Genomic DNA, 17,783 nt, shown 5'->3' with positions numbered 1-17,783 from the left:
ATTGGCTACTGATTGTATGCTGGATACAATGTGATCCCGCCCTTAAGAAGCTCATTGTCTGTGAGGGCATCCAGCCTGCAAGTGGAGAGCAGTGACAGGATATGGACAAGTATACCAGTTGGGAGTTGTCAATGAGGGGCAAAGAATCAGCCTTTCTGGGACATATAGAAAGGGCATTATGATGTGCCGCTTACGCAGAGTATCGAGGCTCATCATGATTTCCCCATGTGAAAGAGGAAGGAAAAGTCCTTCCTAAAATACCCCCAAACAAGAAGACTTAGGACTTGATATTTAATCTCTACTCTCATTTGTGCAAAGTAATTCTTCACTTGACCCCCCACTCCCCCACCCCAAAAAAAGAAAGAAAAAAATCACAGAGAAGAGAGTCACAATCATCCAGGCCCTCACCAAGTGGGCCTGGTTTTCTGGATAAAAGGAGGAAACAAGACCTTGTTTCCTGCAGCTATTTCTTGCGCCGCCTTCCCTCAGACCCTGGCCTTGCTCAGGCTGGACAGATCCCATCCAGGGAGGCAGGGGGAATGGTGTTTGTATTCATCAGTACGCATTTCTTGAAACTGGCCACCAGTGAACAATCAAATCGCCTTGGAATATTCTTAAGCTTCCTACATGTTTGATTAGTTTTTCCCAGTAGGAAATGAAACAAAAGAAGCAGCTATTAAGAGAGCTTGCTCTCTGCGTGGCCTAAGACTGGCTCCTGGTGTCACAGTGATCTTCAGAGCAGACAGGAAGGTCAGAATCATTCCAGGTGTAGAATGGAAAGACTGGAACTGGATGTACTTAGTCTTTGTGGTGGATGAGAGCAGAGGAGGGCAGGAAAATCTGAGGTCTCTTTTTGACTCTTCCAGAGGCTGTTTGATACTCTAGCTTCAATTTTCCTCTCTATAAAAGAAGACTATTCATATATAAGATTCTTCCATGTTTTCATTCTCTTAGTAGCCCACAGAGCTTGACCCTCTGCTAGATGTCAAGGATATAAGAGTAAGATATAAGTAAGATACAGTTCCCAAAAGAGTTCTTGCAGAAAATGGGGTGAGCAGACATCAAGGCTGTGGGTGGGCGAAGGGCAACATAGGCTCAGATGATGGGGCCAAGTCATCCTAGAAGAGGCAGCAGGGAACTGCATGGGGATGTGAAAAGGAGAAGCCTGGTTGATAGTGTGACGAAAGAGCAATTCTGGTGGAGAAGAGAAATATCCAAGGAAGATCTTTTACACTTCGTTATGATAAGTGATATAAGCCCTCTCTTTAAGACCCCTATAAAATATTAAGTAAAATTTATACAGCTCATTAATATTTGGTGAAGTGGATAATCTTTGGGAAGAAAGAAGTGCTGATATCTGCTTCATAGTTTATGTGGGACATAAGAAGCTGGACACAGGAAAAAAGTACATAAATAAATATTCAAATACATAAATACATACATGTATTTATATATGTGAATATATATACACACATATCTATGTAATATATAAATCACATATACATGTATATGCACACTGTACATGTATATATGAATATATGAATACATGGTATATATGTAACTCCCCCTAAAAAAGCTTCTTGGAGAACAAAAAAGAATGTTTTCTGGATAACATGTTTTCAGTGAACTAGCATGAACTAACACTTACATACTTCCTATGTACCAGGTCCCTTTCTAGGTACCTTAAATGTAATACGTCTTCTTCAGTCCTTACAGTAACTTCACCAGGCAGGTACCACTACTATCACCGTTTTGCAGAGAAGGAATCTGAGAAACAGAGAAGTTTCAGAACCCCCAGCTGGTATACTCATCCATATCCTGTCACTGCTCTCCACTTGCCCAAGGACACATAGCAAGTAAGAAATAGAGACTGGTTTTTGGATCCAGGCAGCCTGGACCTAAGACCTCAACTCTTCTCTGCCCTATTACCTAAGATATGATTCACTTTTATATTTTTGTAAGGAATCAAATCCTTTAGGGAGCCTGGAGTATGGCTCAAAGAATCAAGGCAGGTTTGATTCTCAAGCAGTCGAGTGTGAGGGACAGAAGCTTCCTCCCTTCATGGTGGCTTTAAGTGTATTGCTCCCTGAATTTGACCGTAGACCCTTGGACAAGATTTGCTAATTTGGTTCTTTCATTCAATAACTATTTACTGAGGAGGCACTATGTGCCAAAAACCATCTGAGGTGGTAGAAAAAGAACGGTAAACCAAATAAGCAAAATCCCAGTTCATTATGGAGTTTACGTAAGGACAACAGAAGAGCACCTGGATGGTTTGTACAACCGTGATAACTGCTATAGAGACAAGGGGTGTCGTGAGAGTACAGAGGAGGGAGGGGAGCTGCTCTAAAATACAGGTGGTCCAAGGAGGCCTTGTTGACAAGGTGACACTTGAACAGAGACCTGAAGGAAATGCAGGAGCAAGCCTGCAGTATCTAGGAGAAGAGCACTGTGGGCAGAGGGAATGCCAAGTGTAAAAGCCTTAAAGTCCACTTGTACTTGACCTATGTGAGGAAGCGGTGGAGACCCGTGCATCTGGAGTAGGCTGAGCTATAAACAGAATGGTAAAATAGCAGGTGAGAAGTTTAATGGAGACTTTGGTTTTCACTCTGGGACAAGTAACCACAGGAGGGCAGAGGCAAGAAGCAATGATTTTTTTTCTGCCTTATGTCTTAAAAAGTTTACTCTCACTGCTGGGTGAAAAATCAATGATAAGGGGACAAGGGTGGACACAAATTATTGTTGCAAAAATCCAGGCAAGAGATGATGGTGGTAGTGTTGGAGAGTGATGAAAAGTGGTTAGGCTGTATTTTGAAGGTAGAGTTAACTACATTTGGAAGTTTTCATCCCATAAACGATATGTATAAATGATAAAACGAGCTGAGATCACTTCCAGAGGAAGTCTTGGTAGAGAAGGAAACGTGTTCATGGATGGAAGCCTGGGCAGCTCTGATCTTGAGAGATTGAGGAGACGGGAGGGATCAGCAAACGAGACTAAGAAGGAGTAGCAGGGGAGAAAAGGAACACCAAGAGAGAGGAGCATCCTGGGAATCAGGTAAAGAATGTGCTTCTTGGAGGAGGGTGACTACCTGTGCTGCGTGATGCTGACAGTAAGGACTGAAAACTGAGTGTTGTGTTAGCAACATGGAGGTCACTGATGACCTTGACAAAAGCTGCTTTTGGTCTGGTGGAGGGGGCGAAAGCCTGACTAAAGTGGGTTTAGGAGAAACTCGAGTTACACCTGGATATACTGTCACATGAGGCTTTCATCTGAGTGGAAATGGAATCTGCTTTCACACTCCTCAGAGGCCTGAGTCTTGTCCTTACAAAACCAAGGCTTAAAAGCCCAGGGCTTTAGAAACTGCAAATAAGAAACTGAAACCTTTGAACTTGGGAATAGTATTAAAGTTGTCATCTAGGGCTTGAAATGTTGGGAGTCACAGATCTTGCTCCAGGAAATAAAATGGACCAATTGTTGGGTTTATTCTGGTTCTCTGCCTAAGACTACAGCTAAAGAATCTCTTTTATATATTTACCCCGGGACTTTGTCCCCACCTCCTCCCTTGACAACAAAATGTAGTGTCCTCCAAAGTCTGGACTCCCTGGGAAAAAATGATTATTACCTCTCTTTGTCTGATGAAAATTTCTTCTTCATAGTTCATTTGTCGGTGTAGCATCTCCTAAATGCCTGGTGTTGGGTGGTGTGAGTCTTGAGCCTGGACATGGAGAAGTAAATTCTAATTCCTATTCTGTTACTAATTTGTTGTGCAAAAATAATTATGTCACTATATCCTTGTGTGTCTCAGCATTTCCGTTTAGTTTGGCAGGTTAACTTTGAATTCTCTCAAATCTTACATTCTCTGATTCATTCTAAAATTCATTCATGTTTTTTTTTTTTCCAAGCTTCTAATTTATCTCAGCCTTCCCTTCTTCATATCAATCACAGTTCCCCTTTGCAAGAGGAATAGGGATATTTCCCTACCATTCAATCATCTTTATGAATCTTCTATTCATTTAGATACCTATACGTTGTGGAGAACAACATTCAATCTTGATGTTCCAAAAACTCAGGACTGGGAACAGACTGGCAACTGAGATCTGGGATCCTGGCCCCTCTGTTGTTTCCTTGGACTCTTAGTGCTAGTGTCAGTGAAGTCCCAGCTATCTTTGGCTGGCTCTTTGTCCTTGACAAGGTAATTAACCTCTCTGTGCTTTGGCTTTTCAACTGAAAGGGGAATATCACTATCACATGTGTTGAGACATATGCGATAGTCCTTGGGACTTACCTGAGAGTAGCTACTCTTACATACCTATCTACGTACCTGATAGATAACTGCCAATTGTAGCTATCGGTCAATATTCACTCAATTTAGTTTGTTATGCAAAAATAGAGAGGCTCTTTAACTCAGGACTTCAGGGAAACAACAAAGAAGTTAAATGAAAATCAAACACAGTATCAAGAATGAAAGTGCTCCTTGAACATTAATTCCATATCACTGAAAATAAACCCCTGTACCCAGTTACCTATGATAGCGATGGTGCCATCATTTTATGGCCTCCTATCATCAATGAAAATCATTCCAAATTAACACTGAATACTAGAAATGTATCCGTGAATGCATAAGAACTGACTTTACTAAGGCAAAAATAGCTCTTGATGTCATTGTCACCAGGTTCAGTGAATATTATGAGAATCAATTTACAATTAAAGCAGCTAAGGTGGTTTTTCCTAATGGAAAATAATATACCCTTCCAGAACTGGCTTAATGAAAGGAGATGGTGATATCTGATCTAATTAACTCCAGAAAATCTTGCCAAGCTTCTGACCAAAGTGTGCTTAAAGTCAGAAGTCATAGGTGATGGGAATCAGATTGAGATTGAAATCTCTCTGACCAGAGTTGACATTTTCCATGCGATGTGATATTATACAAGATGTAGCCATTGCTTATGGATATAATAACATTCAGGTGGCTCTCCCAGAAACATACACTATAGCTAATCAATTTCCTCTTAATAAGCTCACAGGACTTCTAAGACATGACATGGTAGCTACTGGACGCACTGAACCACTTGCCTTTCCTCTGTGCCTCCAAGAAGGTATTGCTGATAAACTTGGTTTGGACATCTCTGCAACAAAGGTAGTTCATATAAGTGATCCTAAGGCCACTGATTTTCAGGTAGTACTCATTACCCTTCTTCCTGGCCTCCTAAAGACCATAGCCACAAATAGTAAGATGCCCCTTCCTCTGAAACTGAAATCTCTGACACTATAGTAGAAGATTCTAGCAGAGACCTAGATGGAAGAAACTACAGGCATTTCTGTACTGTTTATTACAGTAAGAATCCTTGGTTGGAGATAATCCATGGGCTTCTGGACAGAATTATACAGCTGCTTAAGGTGCCTCCTGGTGAAAAGCAGGGGGCATATGTGATCAAAGCATCTGAAGGCCCTTCTCCTGGATGATGCGTCGAGATCTTTGTCAGGGATCAAAGCATTAGGAAGTCTGGGGTTGGTCCTTCATCCTGATGCCATCACCAAATTTGAACTGACCATGTCCTGCTCTTCCCTGGAAATCAATATCGAGCCCTTTTGGTGAAGATGGGTCTCTGCTCTTGATTCTCTTCGTGAGTGTCCCCTTCTCTTCCCTTGCTGTCCTTTAGTTATCCCACAGGGAACATCCATGTGTGCTTCATTGTTTAATAAAGTAGGAAGCAGTAGGAGAAACACCTGGGTGGCTCAGTTGGTTGAAAGTCTGACTCCTGGTTTCGGCTCAGGTCCTGACCTCATGTGTCATGAGACTGAGCCTCGAGTGGGGCTCTGCACTGAGTGGGGAGTCTGCTTGAAGATTCTCTCCCTCTTCCCCTCCCCCCATTCATGCTCATGTGCTCTCTCTCTCTCAAATAAACAACTACTTTTAAAAATAAGTAAAAAAGAAGTAGAAAGCAGTGGGGGAAAAAGAAAGAGTGAAAGCCCGCCTAAAATTATCTACAAGTGTGCATACTGTACAGTGGATCTTGAAATGAGCTGCCATGTCCCCTCACTTTGGCCTTATGATCAGGAGAACCATTTCTGTTTGGGGGGATCTATGTCTCTCCTCCAGATTCTGCTAGCTGCCTCCCGCTGTCTCATACCATTCCTTGTCACTGTGTGCTCTGACACCAGTTGCTTCCTTTGGGCTCTTAGTGCAAGAGTCAGTGGAGCCCAGCCTTTGCAGAGGCAAACATACATTATATGTTTTAAAAAAAAAATAGTAGGAAGGGGAAAATGAAGGGGGGGAATCGGAGGGGGAGACGAACCATGAGAGACTATGGACTCTGAGAAACAGACTGAGGGTCCTAGAGTGGAGGGGGGTGGGGGATGGGTTAGCCCAGTGATGGGTATTGAGGAGGGCACGTTCTGCATGGAGCACTGGGTGTTATGCACAAACAAGGAATCATGGAACACTACATCAGAAACTGGTGATGTAATGTATGGTGATTAACATAACATAGTAAAATAAAATTAAAAAAACAATAAAGCCTACTTGAAGAACTGGAATTGCCATTACATGGCTAAAGAGGCTTGACTCCCTACACTGAGGTGTCTGCCAACTTCCTGGCTGCATTCAGAGTGCTTCTTCTGACACCCTTCATTCTGTATTCTCTGTCACACACTTCTAAAGGGAAGAGGCATTTTAAATTCCTTTGGGGAAAAGAATTCAATCATTCAGCCCTATTTAGGGTTCTCCTCATTGAATCAAAACATGGATTATGTGATACAGCCTGGAGAGCATCAGACACTGTTTCCTTTTGCTCCTTTGACAACGGGGGAGAGAGTAGTGGAGTGGGGCATGGTCCCCACTTACACCCTTCCTATCGTCCCCTCCACCACAGGGTGAGCCCTTTGAGGAAGGGATAGTGCCTGGCACTGCTGTGTATCAGACGCCTAGCTCACGGCTGGTCCACACGCGGGGCATAGTCAAGAGCTGTTGGGATGAGTTGCTGCATTGAACCCACCCCCCTTGCCTTGGGGTATAGTAGCAGATGTCACAGCATAGTGGAGTCAAAGATAAGGGACTTCTCTTCGGGTGGCCCAGGAACAGAGACGGGATGGGGTGGGGGAGTGGTGCCATGAACTCAGCTGTGGGAAATCCCAAAGAAGTCCATAGTTTTCCAAAGATTTGCATGCTGAGTAGGAATTTCCCACTCTGAAATCAGGACTTCCCAAATCCTGGTCCCCAGATTGGTGCTGGCCACCAGTGAAATGAAAATGGACAATGTAGTCATTTTTTTTAAACAAAGCTAAATTTATGTTTTTAATCTGAGCTTATGGCCTTCCTGAAATGTTTTTTCATGTCCTGCTACACTGAGATGACCCTTTTGGAATTATGGTGATGGTAAATAGCAAATGTTTTTCTTAATATTATTATGAGGGGAAAATCTTTGTTACCTTACATTGCTACCCAGTTTGTTTTGTTTTGGTTTGAAGCTTTTCTGCCCCACACATTCTAAGGAGCACTATTAGACCTGTAGTTTCTAATGAGACATGGACCATTCTGAAATTCCGGACTAAAGTTTTAGACCCTTTCTCCACAGAAACCTGTATGTGTTGCACACACACACAAAATGTTTGCAGGTAATTTTGGAAGGTTCACAGCCCTCTTTAAGACCAGCTGTGTGCTTCTGAAGGATCCAGAAAATGCAGGTTAGGAATTCCTGGACCAGAGGGAGTGACAGTCCACTATTGAGGGAAAATGACCTTTCCCCATTCATCTGCTTTGTAATGAAATATTCAATGTAAATAAAAAGTTTTCCATCACTACCTTTAAAAGTCCAGGATACTAAGCATTGAGATCAGGGATTTATAAAACAGATATTTTGCAAAAGCAAATGGCACTCTGTCTAAGGCAGCTGATACCCAGCATTTGAACCAGCACTCTGCGGTCTCGGTGGGTGCGGGAACCTCTCTTCCCTTTGGCGTTTTTTGCTGAGCATATGTTGCAACCCATCACCACCGACAGGGCTCTGTACATCTCCTGGGCTGTCTGGGGGAGTCTTTTTGAAGGCATTTCAGCCATCTGTTAGGGTTTCCTGCTCTCAAGGGTGCTTTGATGCCATGAGGAGATGTGACATGACATTTGGAATCTGGGCCCATGCGTCACAATGCCAAGGGCAGGGACGGCCGCAGGGTGACTGACTCTGGCCCATTGTGCAGGGATGAGCATGTCAATCAAATACATCTGGCTGGGTAGTCATATTGGCAGCTGGGCCGCTCAGATGTAGAGGGGAGGGGGAAATGAAGGGTCGTAGAAGCCGTCAGAAGAGAAGGCTGCTCATCTTCCTCTGAGAAAGCGTTGGGGTGGAAGTAGAGACCACAGCTGGAACAATGAAGTTGGCAGTGATCACAGGATCTCAGAACCTTAAAGATGGTCAAATCCAGAATTTCCCAAACTTTAGTTATTCAAGCCCATGGCCATGATTTTTTGCTCTCTGCCTGTCACCAATAATTTACTTTGTATTTTCTTTAAATTGGCTCACATGTATTTTTAAAGAGGCTTTTTATAACTAAATGAAATCTGGCCTCACTTGCTATAAATATACTGTAGTCAAAAATAAATAAAATGAAAACAAAGCACTCTTTGGAAATTCTCGCTCGGTGCTGTTGTCTGCCAGCTCATTGTTAAAAGGAGAAGTCAGCAAAGGCTTTGGGCTTGTCATGGGCACTAACTCAGACTTTCTCCTTGATGTAGCTGGCAATATTGAAAGCAAATTCAAAAGTGAATCATCATCACTTTCTGTGCTCTATATTAGTTAATACCACACCCAAGAATTGACTAAATTTCATGTGCCATCTAAATTCATTTTGTGTGCTACTGGAGGGCTGGATTTCACTCTGTAGGACACATGGATCTGATCCAAGCTGTTTACAGAGGTGAGGACACCTGGAGAATGGAAAGGACTTGCCCAAGGTAACCATGGTTCTAGATCTGTCCTGGTACATATACCGTTTAGGTAATGTTGCGGCTTCTGCTGCAGGTGGATTTGACGTGCCTGCGCCTTGGCTTTGGATTTTGCCTTGTGACGTGCATTGGCCAATGAGATGTAAGCAGGTATGGTGCCAGCAGAGGCTTCAAACTGGATTGTAGAGCGGGGCTTGCTTTCGTGTACTTTACCATGAAGAGGGCATGCCATTGTTAGCTAGCCTGTCGGTCTAAGGAGGATGAGAGACACATCACGCGGGCCCAGATTCTATCTGTGCAAAGATTCAATATTGGACTCCCAGTTGGTGGTTCCCCTTTTTGGTGCAGTATGTGGGATGTGTATGTGTGTGTGTGTGTGTGTGTGCACACTTGTGCATGTGTATGTGGGTGCATGTTTGTGCATGTGTGTGTGTATATATATATATATGTATATATATATATGAAACAGACAAGCAGAGACAGAAGGAGGTGGGGGAGAAGAGAGAGGGAAAGGAAAGGTGGGTAGGGAAGGTCAGTGTCCATCTCTCATTCATCTTCTATCTTCCCAAAGCCTAACACAGGCTCTCAAATTGTTGCTGATTATTAAATGCTTTACCTTTCACTCAACAACTTTCCAAATTCAAGGAGTATTTACCAAGAACTCAGTTATATCCATGGGACTGTGCTAAATATACCTGGGGATACAAAAGAAGTCATTTCTGTGCTGGAGGGCATTACTGTATCCTTTGATGGCAAGGCCACACCTGCATAATATGACTAAGCACCAAGTCAAAGCTATATGGTTCCTGTGCAGAAGTGACCAGCACAGTGTTCCTCAAATATGGCAGCGTCCTCTTCTGCCAGACCTTCACCATGTTGCCCCATCAGCCCACAGTGCTGCAGCACCCCGTGGAGAATGTAGGTTCTCCACAAATCTCTGAGTTTCTGGTCTTCTTCCTTCTTCTCTTCTTTTCCATACAGGCATTTCTATTCCTTTTTGTTATTGTTCTTTCTGCCATTGCTCCAGAGTATTCATACATACTTGCATACCTTTCAGTGAGTTTCTCTTCTGTGCACTTGTTCTTCACATTCCCCCCTCTACGACCGAGTCCTGGGAAGCTGCCTGAAGTTCACAGGCTAAGTCCACTTCGCTCCATCTCCTTCCCCACCGCCGTGGTCAGTGCCCTTGTAAATGCCTCGCCTGCCTGGTTTCTTAGCATCACCTTTACCCAGTCTACTCCCCAAAGAGTAGTTGGAATAACTTTGTAAAATGCTAATCTGATCATCTAATTCCCCTGCTAAAAAGCACCTCAGTGGCATCCCATCACAATTAGAGAAAAAACAAAACAAAACACCTACAGACTCATTACTTTTCCCTACAGTACTCTGCATGATGTGGATGCTGTGTAGGTCCATTTTGCCAGTGAAATCAAGGAGATTCCACACTCCATAAGTGACAACATCTTCTGGCTTCCAGGCTATCATTCTTCATGCCCAGTAAGCATAATCACAATCATAGTTACCATTTATTGAGGATACTATAAGATGCACATCATTAAACTCTTTATACATATTAATTTCCTCAATCTTCATAATTCTGTGATATAGGTACTATTTTTATCCCAGTTTTGTAGATAAGGAAATCTAGGCATAGAATGTTCAAGCAATTTTCTTAGGGCCACACAGCTTGAAAATGACAGAGGGTCAGAACCCAGGCACTGGAGCTCCCTTTACTGCAGCTGGGCCATGCAGAGACCATAGGATTGACAAATAGAGAAGGAATATCATCAAACTGCCACCTGCTTTTCCATCCCCATCACTCTTCTGGCTAGCTCTCAGGCTATCCATATCTATCTATAGCTTAGGATGGCATTGGTTCTCCGCCCTCAAGAGATAGCTCAGTATAACAGTAACATCAACAAAAATTAGGAATCAACTGTTGAAAATTGATAATGTCTCTGAAGCCTGAGATGGTCTTTTTCCAAAGAGGTAATTACAGGAACCTAGTAAGAGTGGAAGGCATTTTGCAGAAAATAGAGTATGAGCAATCCTCACGGAAATGTCAAAAGGATAATGTGTTTTGCAAATGTTTATTGCAAACAGACAAAAGTAGGTTCAATTACTCATCACAGCCTACACATTTCTCTCTTTGTTGGCTGGAAAGCACTCAGGTGTTTTGTTTTGTTTTTTGTTTTGTTTAATATTTTCCAGGATGGCATGGAGGTATTTTTAGCTTTGAAATTTTGATTGTGAATTTCTGTGGCCTATTAAAAAAAAAGTGCCAATGCAGCCTTGCAACGTGAAAAAGGATGACAGAAACTGGTGAACATGATTCATGCACTGGACTTCATATATCATCTGTCCTTTGCCCCCTCCTCCCTCCAAGCCCTGCACTCTCCGAACACTTCATCTGTGATTCTGGGCATTTTGAAACCAGATTCTGTATTCGGCACATGTCCCTCCACGATTAAATAAAAATAATCATCATCTTTCTCTGCTGTTGCCTCTGCAGGAAATAGTTTTTAACCCCACCTCCACTGCCAGTACCCCTAGTCAGCCTCCTTGGAGTGAGAATAAACATCATGGGCTTGGGAGAAAACTGGATTTTAAATCTTAATAATGGTGTGACTTTGGGCAAGTTTCTTGTCCTTGTTGAGTCGCGGTCTCTTCTGATATCCAGTTGGAATGATGAAGCAGACATCACAGGGCAGGTGGTAGCGATAGTTAAATGAGATGGATTTTAAATGCCTAGTAATACTTCCTGTGTGCTGGCACTCTGCCCTTTTTATTCATTTAATTTAACTTTATAAGATAGGAATTACTGGGGCATCTGGGTGGCTCAGTCAAAAGTTAAGCATCTGTCTTTGGCTCAAGTCATGATCTCAGGGTCCTGGGATCTAGCCCCGCATCGGGCTCCAGCTCAGTAGGGAGTCTGCTTGTCCCTCTCCCTCTGCCTCTCTCCACTGCTCATGCTCTCTCTCTCAAATAAATAAATAAAATCTTAAAAAAAAAAAAAAAGTAGGAATTATCATCCCTATTATACAGATAAAAAAACCTAGGCTCAGAGAGGTAAAATAACTTGCCTGTTATGGGTTAAATATGTCTCCCCCCCACCCCCCAGCAAAAAAAGGCATATTGAAGTCCTAATGTGACTTTATTTGGAAATCGAGTCTTTATAGAAATAAGTTTAAATGGTCATTAGGGTGGACCCTAATCCAACATGACTGGCATTCTTATGAAAAGGGGACATTTGGACCCAGAGACAGACACTGCCAGAGGGCAGACAGTGTGAATGAAGATACAGAGCGAGAAGGCAGCCATGAGACTGGGGTGATGTATCTGCGAGCCAAGGGACACCAGAGCTTATCAGCAAGTACCAGACACTAACAGAGGCAAGAAAGCACCCCCTCCCCCGCCCCCGGAACTGTCAGAAAGAGCTTGGCCCTGCTGATGCTTTGATTTGAGACATTTCACCTCCAGACCTGTGAGACAATCGCTTTCTGTTGTTTTTGGCCCCCCAGGTTTTGGTATTCTGCTATAGCAGCCCTGTGAACTAATACATTCCACAAGGTCACACTGTTGATAAGTGCCCACGCCAGGATTCAGTTCCTGGTCTGCCTTAAACCCTGGGCTCCTAACCACTCCTCCACCATTGCTTCTCAAACTGTGGTCCCTGGACCAGCAGCATGGGCCTCACCTGGGAGCTTATTAAAAATGCAGAATCTCAGGCCCCAACCCAAACCTACTGAATCGGAGTCTGCACTTTAACAAGATCTCCGGGGAATTCTTGTGCACTTTAAAGTTTGAGAAGTGTGGTAGACAATCTCTTCCACGGTGACCGACAAACATGAATTTCTTTCTCTTCCTTTCCCTAGGTCCCCCTTCGCGTGTGGGTTCAAGTGGGTCTTTCCCTTTCTAGTGTGTTCTCCCTCCAGCCCATTTCACACTCTACTCCTTAATCCCCCCACGCTAAGTTTGTCCTTTACACATGGCAGGGAAATTGGGTGCAGTGGAAAAGTGACAGGATTTGGGGGCCCTCTTGAACTGGTTTCAAAATCCTGCTTTACCACTCAGTAGGGATGGGAGAAGGCAAGTTGCTCATCTTTCCTGAGCTTCCACTTTTCCATCTATTCCTAGTGCTCCTGTCCTCATGTTTGGCCTGGACTTCCCACCTCCCCATGTCACTCTCAGTCTGTTCTCCCCATTGTGACCTTTATGAGCTCTCCAAACAGCAAATCTGCTGTTCCTGGCATTTCCCATGATTGCAAAGTCTGCCCTGGTTAAAGTCTGAATTCCCAAACACAGTTTCCTGTCCCTTGCATGATCTGCCCATGTCTCCTTCTCTCCTTTCCTATCTCCTGCCACTTCCCACCCTCACTTTATTATTTACCCTCTACATATGCTAACCTCCCTTTATGTTCTCAAGTTAGCCATCCTCTCTTTCAGGGTCTTTCCCTACGCCACATCCCCCTTCCCTAAACTCCTGTACCTTGTGTGCTTTCTCTGTGCTTTTCTTTATCTAATGAATAAGCTTTTTAGTAATTGCGTGATTTGTCTCTCTTCCTCACTAGACTACATGAGCATGAGGGCAAAGACCATGACTATCTTTGTGATGTTTATATTCTGGCCCCTAGCCCAGTGTTGGAATATAAGTTAGCCCCCAATACATATTTACTGCATCAATCAAAGGAATTGGGCCATGCCGCAGTTTTCGGGCCAGCATTGTGCATTCTCTTTAAGAAACATTTATTTCTGAAATCCCACTGCTGTTTTACAGATTAGGTGCCAGTCGCAGAGTAAGTCCAGGAACAACCAGTGTATTCTTTCTGAAGTTTCTTTGTTCTTCCCCACATGATTAAGCTGCCTAGATCCTACCTCGTTGAACAAAGCTAAAGTATTTACTACTAATTGCTTTAAGTAAGGCCTGTGTGATCTAATCACTATTCAGATGCTTGCGTTTAAGAAAGAAAAATGGCTAATTAACAGAATCCAGTACCGCCAATATTAAGAATCAGAGCTCTGTCTGTGGCAGCTTGGTGATGGAAGACACACAGTGAGGTTTGGAGAGTTTGGGCCTTCCATGGCTTTTTCATTCCCAGGGAAGTTGAAACAACACACACACACCCCTAACAGAAAGGAGTGGTTCTGAATGAATCCCAGGAATCTCTCCCCTCCTGTGCATTGTCAGTGGTAAGAAATGCTGTGAGTTTCAAGTTCAAATGTTAGAAATACACAATGAAAACTCATGAGCCACTTGTGAAATTGGCACAAGAATAACCAAAGTGGTTAAAGTTGAGAAAAATAGAAAATCTTATTTACACAGGATGGGCCCGTTTTGGCCTTGAATATACCACATGTTCAATAAATTCTTGTTGAGTGAATTTCTTGTGAGACACACACACACGCATAGACCCCTCTATTAAAAAGCATAGAAGAAAACCTGAACAAATGGAGACTATAATACTCTATTCATGGATAGGAACACTCAGTGCTGTAAAGATGCCACTTCTCCCCAAGTTAATGTAAAGATTCAAAGTGATTCCAATCAAAACTTCAACAGAGTTTGCCAGGGAGATTGACAAGCTGAACCTAAACTTCACGTGGAAGAGTAAAGGGCCCAGAATAGCCAAGCGTTTTTGAAAAAGAGGAGATAAGAGAAAGAAGAAAGAAAGAAAGGAAGGAAGGAAGGAGAGAGAGGGAGGGAGGGAGGGAAAAAAATATTTACTCTACTATGTATAAAGATTTACTCTAAAGCTCCATGTAATTTTGAGAAATGGTTTTGTTTTTGTGTTTGTTTGCCTGTTTTGCAAGCTGGTCATCCAGGGAACTGATTTTTGGTAAACTTTCTTAGAGTTGCTCTACAGTGAGGGATTTGAATGAAAAGTGAAGGCATGCATTGTGCATTTGTTTAGCTCTGACCACTGTGAGCTGCAGCTCGGGGCAGGGGAAAGAGCCGAGGTCAGAGGCACCAGGGCTGAGCTCCAGCTTTGCCTTCCAGACTGAGTTTTGAGGTCAGTTGCTAAACTTCTCTGAGTCTCAGTTTTTTAAATCTCACTGTAGAGGGGCATTAGGGCACATCGTGAGTGTGTAAAACAGAGCTGCAGCTGAATCAGCTCACACATCCCCAGTATGTAATTTCAGCTCAGGAGCCAAGAGCCCAACATGGGAGTCAGAAGAGGGGCAAAGACAAACTCTCACTGTAGCTTTGCCTCCAACAGTGGTGCGACCCAGGGCAAGTTATTTCTCACTGTGAGCCCCATTTTTCCACCTCCGAAATGGGCACATTGGACTCTCTAAGGGTGGCAATAGCTGTAACGTTATAAAATGCCTGTCCAGGGCTCTAATTTGTAGATGCACTTGCCAGTCTAACTTCTCGAATTAGATGTGAAAGATTCGAACTTCTAGAATTGGAAGACCACGGTTCACATCCCAGCCCTGCCACTCGCTAAATGCCACTTGAGAACATCCCAGAGCTTCACTGCGCTTCAGTTTCTATCACTAAAAATATAGAGGAAAAGGAATTATATCTTCTTTACAGAGTTGGGATAACAAGTGTGAAACTTGACGATTAAAATGTCTTACAAACTGGACAGCAATGGGAAACATAATGGAAAAGAACATAGATAAATAGTCTACCAAGTCCCAGATACCTAATACCTACATTATTTGCAAATCCAGCTTTCCTGGGTTGTAAGTCCAGCTATACTCATTTTATAGGTGTGAAAACTAAGATTCCAAATCATAGACCCAGGCAGGGTTGGAAATCTTTTCCTCTCCATTCCAAGGCCCATGACTTATTTCTCTACCTGCTGCTTCATCAGATGGGCCAGCCATGCCCAGTGCTAGGAGCCAGCAATTGTCACCAGGTCAGACACCGTGTCCAGGGGGATCAGCTGAAGTTAAGAGCAGTAGGCACATCTCCATCCACCAGTCAGGCCAGGCTTTGATTCCTGGAGATGAGGTAGTTAGCCACGTTCGTGCAGAGCAGGATGGAGGGCTTTCTCTATGCCTGTGTCAGGTTGGGTGTGGGCAGCCTGAGACCTACTTCTGGAGAGGAGCAGAAGGCCAGAGACCCAGGTGAACTCGCTCCTGACTCAGGTAGAACAGGCTGCTGAAAGGGATCACCTTTCATTCTCTTTATGAAACCAACATGCTGTTCTGGCCCTGAGGAGCACAGGTCAGCAACTTCCCGAATTACCCTTTTGCTTGTAATCCAGTTGCAGTGGTGAAATATTATGTTGCCTGGGGCAGGGCTGTCCCTGGCTCTTTGTTGTTTAAATTGCGAAGTTTCCTTTTTAGAAGGAAGGAAGATTTACTGAATGCCTACCAAGTGTCAGGCATGGTGCCACTCACTTTGCACCGATGATTTTATTTATAAAAACTGTAAGCATTAGGGCGCCTGGGTGGCTCAGTGGGTTAAGCGACTGCCTTCGGCTCAGGTCATGATCCTGGAGTCCCGGATCGAGTCCCATATCGGGCTCCTTGCTCAGCAGGGGGTCTGCTTCTCCCTCTGACCCTCCCCCCTCTCATGTGCTCTCTCTCTCAAATAAATAAATAAAATCTTTAAAAAAAAACTGTCAGCATTAGATTCTGTGGCTTCAGTTTATCAGATGTTAAAAGGGAAGCTCAGAGGGGATAAATAAGCTTACTAGAGGCCACAGGTTCAGTAAATGCCAGGGCCAAGGATTAGGATCTCTGGCTCTCCGACTCCAGAGCCTGACGCTTTCCACACCACCAGTCTGCCCACTCGTGTGACAGTGATGGCAAATATGCCTGTAAAATCCAAATAGAGTTTCATTTATTAATGGTCTGCAAGGAAAGACGGCCAGGAGCCCAGCCAATAGAAAGCTCATGGGTTTTGTAAACAGAGAATAATTCATTCATTTGCTAATGCCCTCTCCCAGCTAAAGTCTGAGCCAATTCTGCCTTTAATCTGTGGTATAGCTTGAAAGCAAGGATGGCCCCACAGCCCAAGCCTTTGAATATTCCACTTGGGACCTGCAGGAATGGTGCTTCCTTTGTCTCAACATCAAAGCACAGGTCTTTATGTCTTGACAGGTGTATATATATGTTGAAAATATAAATAAGTACTGAAAATCAAACCCCTCAGATTGCCCCCGTTGTCCCATTTTCCAAGAAAATGAAAGAGAGCATAACTTAAAATGAATAAAAATATACTCCCCATTTGGAAGTCTGAAATTGACAGTGTTTACCAGAAATTGTATGAGCGGAGAACTCAGGCTTCTATTTGATTGTGGGTTAGAATCTGCGCCTGGGCTCTGAGATTCTTCCTTTGTGAGTGATTGCTACTGCTGGGGGAATTGGCAGTGTGACCAGGCCGAGGGAAGGGATAAAATGATTAGGTCCAAGACTTCATTGCGAAGCTTCTTCCTCTGAGATTTAGAAACCATCTTTCTTTCAGCCTCTTAATGTTTCCTGAACACCGTGAATTTCTCCAGGGGGCTTTATGGCCAGAACTGATCGCATTCAATTCTCCAGGGAGGAAATAGGCAGGTTTGTCTTATTTATTTATTTATTAAGTAAAGAACAAGAAACGGAGAGGAGAGTCCTCTTATCTTGATTGCAGTGGTTGAGGACCACTAGAAACCTGAGAGTAACTGGCCCTCAGCCCGAATCGCTTACCCATCGGATCGAACTACCCCTACCCTGCCCTTCTTGTTCTTCTTCATCATTTCCCCCCATGCTTTTCTTCCCCTTCTTTCTTTTTTTCCTCTTTTTCTCTGTCCTCTCCCTTCCTCACCCTAATCTTTCCCAACAGACTTTAAGCCTCTGATGTGGTCAGCCTCTGGGGTTAAAGGTCACCAGGTGTTGCAGTGTCACAAG

At 43.6% G+C, this 17,783-nt stretch overlaps 1 protein-coding gene and 1 pseudogene across 1 annotated transcript in view; both read left to right on the top strand.

Annotated features, from left to right (window-relative positions):
* Window positions 1-17,783, top strand: part of LOC115942550 (disabled homolog 1) — a 1,065,325-nt gene that overhangs the window by 427,468 nt on the left and 620,074 nt on the right. The window lies entirely within an intron of this gene.
* On the top strand, window positions 4,463-5,861 carry LOC102731434 (phenylalanine--tRNA ligase beta subunit pseudogene; annotated as a pseudogene).

This window comes from Leptonychotes weddellii, chromosome 4 (assembly GCF_054177405.1).
Source record: "Leptonychotes weddellii isolate Sample4059 chromosome 4, ASM5417740v2, whole genome shotgun sequence".
Lineage (NCBI taxonomy): Eukaryota > Metazoa > Chordata > Mammalia > Carnivora > Phocidae > Leptonychotes > Leptonychotes weddellii.
Note: the sequence above shows the minus strand (reverse complement) of the source record. Positions and strands in the feature narration are given on the sequence as shown.